This window comes from Antechinus flavipes, chromosome 1, assembly GCF_016432865.1.
Source record: "Antechinus flavipes isolate AdamAnt ecotype Samford, QLD, Australia chromosome 1, AdamAnt_v2, whole genome shotgun sequence".
NCBI classification, from domain to species: domain Eukaryota; kingdom Metazoa; phylum Chordata; class Mammalia; order Dasyuromorphia; family Dasyuridae; genus Antechinus; species Antechinus flavipes.
The window spans coordinates 495,136,382-495,145,153 of NC_067398.1; positions in this window are offsets into that span (position 1 = coordinate 495,136,382).

Sequence of the window (8,772 nt, forward strand, 5' to 3'; positions counted from 1 at the left end):
ATGAGTAAGAAAACAAAGAATGCAAGCAAACAACAACAAAAAGAGTGAGAATGTTATGTATGATCCACACTCAGTTTCTATAGTCCTCTCTCTGTGGGTGTAGATTCTCTTTGTCACAAGATCATTAGAACATCGACTTATTGTTGAAGAGAGCCACATCCATCAGAATTGATCATCATTAGTCTTCTTGTTGCTGTGTGCAATGATCTTCTGGTCCTGCTCATTTCACTCAGCATCAGTTCATGTCAGTCTCTCCAGGCCTTTCTGAAATCTTCCTGCTGTTCATTTCTTACAGAACAATAATATTCCATAACTTATTCAGCCATTCTCCAAATTATGGGCATCCACTCAATGTCCAATTTCTTGCCACTATGAAAAGGGCCCGTGCATATGTTTTGAAAATAAAAAGCTTTAATTAAAAAAAATACTCTGCTTCGATCTGATTTGTGGCTGGCTCTCTCCATCCAAAGTCTATTGGAATTGTCTTGAATCACTGCATTGTTAAAAAGAGCCAAATCCATCACATAATCTTACTACTGGTTCTCTTGGTTCTGCTCACTTCACTCAGCATCAGCTCACATAAAAACATTTTCCTTTATTTGATCTTCCAACTAACTTAAGGAAGTATGAATGTCACTATTTCCCTACAGAGATGTGAACAGAGAATTTTTAAAAAAATGCACACTCTATGGCAACAACACACATGGTGGAAAGAGCACTGGATGTGGAAGACTTGATATCAAGTTTCCTTTCTAGCACTTACCAGGCCTGTGTCTGTAGGTAAGTCAGAGAGGAAACCAACTTCTCTAAGCTCCAGTTTTCTCGGTTGTAAGATGAGAACAGCGATACTTTAACTTTGTAAATCATAGAGGGCCATATAAATATTTATGGAAATGGAATTTGTTGAAACATTTCATAGTAAGATTTTTCTTTTTTGCTTTTTCAACATCAGTCCTGTGGTAACATTGAATAAAGCTTAGAAGTGGGCAGAAATGTGAATGGATATCAAAGTCTTATATCCTCAAGTCATTTTTGTTCTTTTTCCATCTTCCTCCCCCCTCTTCCTTTTCTCCTGTCTTCTTTTTCATCACCATCATCTCTACTGGCCTTTATTTTTCTTCTTACAACCATGCAAGGCCCTATCCAAACACATCTCCTTCTCCCCCCGTCCCCCCCAAAATGAACAAACCTTTCCTAATCATCTTGCGAATTCTTCAACATATCCTCCTTCCTGTCTTAACTCTTCAAAAGAATCACCTACCTTCACACCCTATTCTTGTAGTCTGGCTTTTGTACCCGCCACTCAGTTGAAACTCATCCCAAAGTAACCACTGGCTTTTCATTTTGAGACATCCAATAACCTTTTCTCAGTCCTTGATCTCTAACATTTCAGTAGCCTTTGCTATTGTTGACTTAGCCCTCCCTGTCCCATTGGCTTCTGACACACTGCTGTCTTCTGCTTCTCCTACTTACCTGGTCATTTCTTTTCTGTGTCTCCTGGATACATCTTCCTTTTCAGGGTTGCTCATCCTCCTTTGGTATCCACCTGTCACCCAACTCTCAACCGCGGCTTCAAGAAAGTGTGCAGTAACTGCACCCCGGTAAAACCATCTTGGCAGATGGGTTAAACCAGGTTGAGGGTATCTAACCAACAAACCTCAATCTATTGATGTGCTAGGGTGGGGCTTATGAAACTTTTTCTACTTGTGACCTCTTTTCACCTGAGAATTTTTTATGTGACCCCAAGTATATAGATATGTAAAATAAATATACAAATCACATACCTTTGGCTGTTTTCTTTTTTTATACTTCCTTTTTTTCTCCTTAAAAATTCTAAACTCATGCATGTCTTGAGTTATTATTTATATCCAAAGAACTTCTAATTGGTCCATCCTCAAACTTTCCTAATTTCAGTGCTTCATTTCCACGTGTCTACTCAATATCATTTGGATGTTTTATTGGCTCCTTAAACTCAATTTGTCAAAAAAAAAATGAAACTATCAGCCTGGATCTCCAGTTGATTCCTCCTTAGTTTTACTTGAAAGCACTATCATTTTCAGTCTCCCAAGCTTGACACTTCAGAGTCATTTGTATTCTTTCTCTTTTGAACTATGTACTTTGTTAATTGCCAAGATTTTCTGGTTCTACCTTCACAGTATTTCTCCAATCTATCACTTATCACTTTAGTTTTGTCTTTGTCACCTCTTTAATTAACTTTCCTAAATGTTCTTCCTGTCTCTTTTTTCTCTTCAATCTATCTTTCACAGAATGGATAAAATTGTTATTCTCATAGTCAAGTCTGACTACATCACTTTCCTGCTCAAAACATCTCAGTGGTTCCTTATTACATATAGAATAAAATACAAAATTTCTTAGCCTGGCATTTAAATATAACTACATTCTGATTCCACTTATGTTTCCAGACTTATTCTTACCTTACTTTACCTTACTTCCCTTCATGTACTCTATATTCTAGCCAAACTGGATTTCTTGTTTTTTTGCCCTTTCCGGCCATCAGGTTATGCTCCATACCCAGAACACGTCTCCTCATATTCATTTATCAAAACCTCCCTTCAAATCTTGTTCAGCTACAACTTCTGCAAGAGGTTTTCCTTAATGCCTCCAGCTTAAAGACCTTTCCTCAAGCTTTCTTAGATCACTATGTGTGGCTCTCAGCTCCCTGGTAGCACACTTTTGGGGTTATACCTATTGGTCACTCCCCTGTCCTTTCCTGAATGGATCTGAAGAAGCCATGGATTGATAGAGAGTGTCATAGTACAGTAAAACATCATTACTCTGTAGACAGAAGTTCAAACTGTCCTATGCAGATAGGACTTTGGGCAAATCACTTAGATAAAACTTAGTTTCCTCATCCTTAAAATAAGATAGTTATAATAGATAGTTGGAAATCCCTTCTTCCTCTAGATCTATTATCTTCTGACCTGTTTTTTATCTTTGTAATCTTCAATAGCTTGGTAAAGTGCTATGTATATGTGTGTATGTGTTTGTATATATAAACACTTTATATATAGTATATGTATAAAGAGAAAGAGAAAAAAGAGGAAGAGAAAAAGAAAAAGAGAGGAAAAGGAAGAGGCATGAAAGAGAAACAGAGGGGGAGGGAGGGAGAGAGAGAGAGAGAGAGAGAGAGAGAGAGAGAGAGAGAGAGAGAGAGAGAGAGAGAGAGAGAGAGAGAGAGAGAGAGAGAGAAAGAGAAAGAGAGAGAGAGAGAGGAGAGAGAGAGAGAGAGGAAGGAAGGAAGGAAGGAGGGAGGGAGGGAAGGAGAGAAGGAGGGAGGGAGGGAAGGAAGGAAGGAAGGAAGGAAGGGGAGGGGGAGAGACAGAGAAGGGACTTAAATGTTTGTTGAATTAAATGTCTTTTAAAGTCATTTAGAGGCAGCTAGTCCAGTTAAGGGGATAGAGTATTGGGCCTGGAATCAGGAAGACCGAGTTCAAATTTGTTCCCAGACAATTTCTAGCTGTGTGATCTTTTACAAGTCACTTCACCTCTGTATTGTAAATTCCCTAATGCAATTCCCTGTATTGTAAAATGGGGATAATTCTAGTACCTACGTCCCAGGATTATGGTGAGGATCAAATGAGATGATTTTGTAAAAAGAACATCGCACAGTGCCTGGCATGTAGTAGGTGCTATGTAAATGCTAATGATTATTTAATCATCAAGTGGTTTTAATAATTCATAACATTACTAAATTAAGTGATCTGTTTCTCTTCATTCCAGAAAAAAGCCAGCATAAAACAAGGTAAGTACGGCTGCTCAATTTGCCCAGTAACTTGGAACATCATTCCCTATCCCTACCAGCAGAACTCGAGCTCTGCGAGGGAATTCCTCTAATAAGAGGAAGAGACAGGGTCAAGTACATTGGTTCTGAATCCTAGAGTTCTCTTCTAGTTGGTAGGATAAAGGCAAGTGCAAGAGAGAGAGAGTTTCTCCTCAGAGTCCAGGGACCTAGGCAGACTTTCAGGGGGACCCTAGTATCTTTTTTTTTTAAATAGCTTTTTATTTACAAAATACATGCATGGGTAATTTTACAGCATTGACAATTGCCAAACCTTTTGTTCCAATTTTTCCCCTCCTTCCCCCACCCCCTCCCCCAGATGGCAGATTGACCAATACATACTAAATATGTTAAAGTATAAATTAAACACAATATAAATATACATGCCCTAACAGTTATTTTGCTATACAAAGAGAATCGGACTTTGAAATATTGTACAATTAGCCTGTGAAGGAAATAAAAAATGCAGGTGGACAAAAATATAGGGAGTGGGAATTCTATGTAATGGTTCTTGGTCATCTCCCAGAGTTCTTTCACTGGGCGTAGCTGGTTCAATTCATTACTGCTCTATTGGAACTTATTTGATTCATCTCATTGCTGAAGAGGGCCACGTCCATCAGAATTGATCATCATATAGTATTGTTGTATATTATGATCTCCTGGTCCTGCTCATTTCACTCAGCATCAGTTCATGTAAGTCTCTCCAGGCCTTTCTGAAATCCTCCTGCAGGGGACCCTAGTATCTTTCAGGTACCCAAGTCCTTGAGAGGTACACGGTGCCCACAGGTACCACCGCCCTGGGTCCAGGGTGTCCGGCAGGGCCCAGCAGCTACTTGTCCTTCTGGCTTTGTCACTGACTCAGGTACGAGTCTCTGAGTTTTACTTTCCTCCTCCATAAAAGACTCAGAGTAGCTCCTCCAAGGAGTCGTGAGACCATAGCTTTAGGAACGTTGCGAGGAAAGCGTTTTGTAAACCTTAAGAGCATCATAAAAGCGTAGGTTATTATTGATCATTGGCCTTGACTGGCAGGTATCTCAGGTCTCCGAGCCCAACCCCCTCCTTGTATAGTGGAGGAAACCAAGAAGTGAAATGTTTGCCTAGAGTCCCAGCTGTGGACAAGAATAGAAGAGAGATTTGAACATGAAGTTTTCTGATCCAAAATCCACTGCTTCTTCAAAGGCGGGTTTTGTTTCTTTTTTGAAGAGATAAAGCTAGGAAGGTAGAAGCTTAGAATTTGTATAAACTGGGACAATCGCGACCTTGGATTCCTTGATACAGGGACTAGGAGTTTTGCCTTTCTTTGTATCCTTAGTCCTTCCTTAGCATGGTGCTGGCACATAGGAAGGGCTTAATAAATACTTGTTAACTGACCAACTGACCTCTGGCACTCTCCCCCTCTGGGCTTTGGAATGGCTTGGAACCAAAGTCCCCAGGGCCCCGCTGGGAGGATGAATCACCGGAGCAGGACCTGCCCTCAGCCAGGGGCCGCACCAGCTCCCCGCTGGCCCCGGGCAGCGGCCCAGGGGGAAACGCTAATCCCAGCGGGGACCTTGGCACGGCACCCTGGCTGAGGAAGCCTGAAACGCTTGGGCTGGCCTCTCCTCCCAGCTGAAACCAGAGAGCCTTTTCTCCTGCGGGGGCTGACGTTCCAGGGTCTGCCCGTGCCGGTCCTGTCCTCAGGAAAACGAACAATGACACACACCTGTAGTCCTCTCAGGTGAAGATGCAGGTAGTGTGCTCAAGAATCCTCTCCCATTTCTCACTTCCTCTGTTTCAGCTTCTTTAAAAAAACTCATTTAAGCAGCCATTAGGGTCAAAATGTTCACTTGAGTCATCTATGTACCTTTCTCTCCACCTGTCCAGGCCAATAGGCCAGCAAAAGTCCAGGAGGGGACCAGAATCCTCACACACCTAACTCTGAATTAGGAAGAAGGCCAATATAATCGGATTTACTTTTTAGAAGGAAATCCTGAGTCAGGGAGAAACTTCATTCTCTAACAATCACTGATCCCTCTACATCCCACAATCCCCTAAATGAATGGTTTTCAACTTGCAGCCCAATTAACTAATTCATTGATTTTTTTGATTGATTAATTTTTTTGCTGAGGCAATTAAGGTTAAGTGACTTGCCCAGAGTCACACAGCTAGAAGTGTTAAGTGTCTGAGATCACATTTGAATTCAGGTCCTCCTGACTTCAGGGCTGGTGTTCTATCCACCCCTTAGCTGTCCTCCCCTCATTAATTTATTTTAAACAAATACTTTGATAGCTATTTCAATACAATTGGTTTCCTTTGCAATCCTTTATTTTATTTAATGCTTTTAAAAACACTGAGAAGGGATCCAAAGGCTTCTCCAGTCAGCCAGAGGGGTCTGTGACATAGAAGAAATTAAGACCCTCCTGTCCTAGAGGGAGAAGATTTGGAATTCAGAATTCTAAAACAAAATTTTTTAACGCTAAAAACAAAAGTGTTTATGTGTGTAGAAGTGGACTATTCTAAAAAAAAATTAAAGCTAAAAACAAACATGTGTGTGTATGTGTGTAGAGGTGGACTATTCTAACAAATTTTTTTTAAAAGCTAAAAACAAATGTGTGTGTGAGTGTAGAAATGGAATATTCTAAAAAAAATTTTAAAGTTAAAAAATTGTGTAAATGTGTTCTATATGTGTGTAGAGATGGAGTATTCTAAAAAAAATTTAAAAGTAAGAATAAACGTGTGTGTGTGTGTGTGTGTGTGTGTGTGTGTGTGTAGGTGGACTACTAGATAACTTCTAAGGTCCCCTCTAGTTCGAATATTCTCCAATTTCTTTTTTTTTATTATAGCTTTCTATTTACAAGATATATGCATGAATAATTTATCAGAGTCCAATTTCTTCTTAATCATGTTCTAGGACCCCACAATGGAACATTCCTTCCATTTCCTGCCTGTCTTCTTTCAAGACTCAGCTGAAATCCCACCTTATTTTATATAAGAAGCTTTGCCTGGTCCCTTTTCTATTCAATGAAACACATTTCCTTCATTTTGAGATTACTTTCCATCTATCCTGTATATAAGGGGTGACTAGGTGGTGCAGTGGATAAAGTGCTTGGCCTGGAGTCAGAAAAACTCCTATTCCTGAGTTCAAATCTGTCCTCAGACAATTTAAGCTGTGTGACCCCGGTTAAGTCACTTAACCCTGTTATCTCCATTTCCTCATCTGTAAAATGAGCTAGAGAAGGACATGGCAAACCCCTCCAGTATTTTTTGCCAAGAAAATCCCCAAGGGAGTCACAAAAAGTCACACGTGGCAGAAATGACTCAATAACTGTGGCTACATCTTTCATGTCCATTGCTCCTTCTATATTGTCCGCCCACCAGAACATGAGCTCTCCCAGATAAGGTATTGTATTTGGGTACTTAATGAATCTCTTTGTACTTCCAGGACTTAGCACAGGGCCTTGGGGGCCCAGTGTCCCAATTGCAGACCAGTTGCCAGCGTCAGGACTCAGAGCACAGCAGCCCTTGCTCCTGCAGACCACCAGTCTGGCACTTGCAGCCATGATGTGGGGGGCAACCTCTGAGGAGACAGAGGTGGGCACCTTTCCCCCCTGCCCTCCCTTTTCAGCATCCCTGGCTACTGAATACCTAGAGAAAAAAGTTCTCAACACCAAAGCCTTAGACAGTATCAAATGCTTCAACTTCAAAAAGGGATATGGTTCTGTCAGTGAAAATGACACCGAAAAGGACCCCTGGATCTCTCCATTTGGTTTGCCTTCTTATTAGAATGTGAGTTCTTTGAGAGCTGGGACTGTCTTGGGTTTTCTGTTTGTGTCCGCAGTGGTTGGTGGATAACAAATAAATGCTATTTCTTCATTCTTTCAAGCTGGGCCGGGAAGAGGGGAAGTCTGTCATGACAGAGGGGAAGGAAGAGCAGGAGGGTGTATCCAGAGCTAGGCCCAGAGCTGGGTGGAAAAGAGCTGACTCCGGGTCAGAGGCAAGGTCAGGTCTTTTCAGAAATGACATGGTGCTCCAGTGGAGACTAAGTACTTTAAGACTATATTTAAAAGTATTCAATTTATAATAAACTGAGTTATATATTTACAAACACTTCTAAGAAAGATCCATAGGCTTCTCTAGTCAGTTAGAGAGGTCTGACATAGAAGAAATTAAGAACCCACTCCCAGAGAGAGAAGATTTAGAATACAAAATTCTAAAAGTAAATAAGCAAAGCTAAGAACAAATAATAATTTTTTAGAATTATCAGGGTTATCAAGGTCAGTTGCTGTCCATTTTCTCAGTTTGGGACCAGGAGAATTAATAATAAAGTGTTGGCCTAGGGTCCTGACAACAAAACTGAAAGAAAAAAAAAGCCTCAAAATGAGGGCACTTCAAAAAGAAATTCCTGCCTTTAACTTTGGAATATCAGTGCTTGGGGTAGATGAATATAGAATCATGGAATGTCAGAGCAAAAAAGTGTCTTAGAGGCTATCTAGTTAAAACCTCTTATTTTTTCAGAGAAGGAAACTCAGGCACAAAGAAGCAAAGAGAGTACTCCTGACCACCCTGTTGGAGAGGGTCTAGAAGAACTCAGACTGATTCTCTCATCTGTTTTGGTACATTCCCTCCCTGGCTCACATCTGGCCACTGGACAGATGGCTCCGGAGGGGAAAGTGAGGCAGGTGACCTTGCCCAGCCGTCCCCACTTAAATCCAATTCACTTGCATGTCACAGTCCCTTTCCTGATATCATGGAAGGGAAAACAACAATAACTCATTTCAATGCCTTTGAAATTTGATTCCAGTCAACTCAGAGGGCGAACCCTTTGTCCTGCCACTGCTTTCTGGATGCAGTACCTGCAGACCAAAGCCCAGAATTTGTGACCTTCTGCTTCTGTCCAGCAGTCACCAGGGAGCAGACAAGAGGCAAATGAGGTCCCCTGCTTTCAGAGAGAAAAAAGTTTGGCTAGCGCTGTGGTTGGCCGGGCTGTGTTTGCC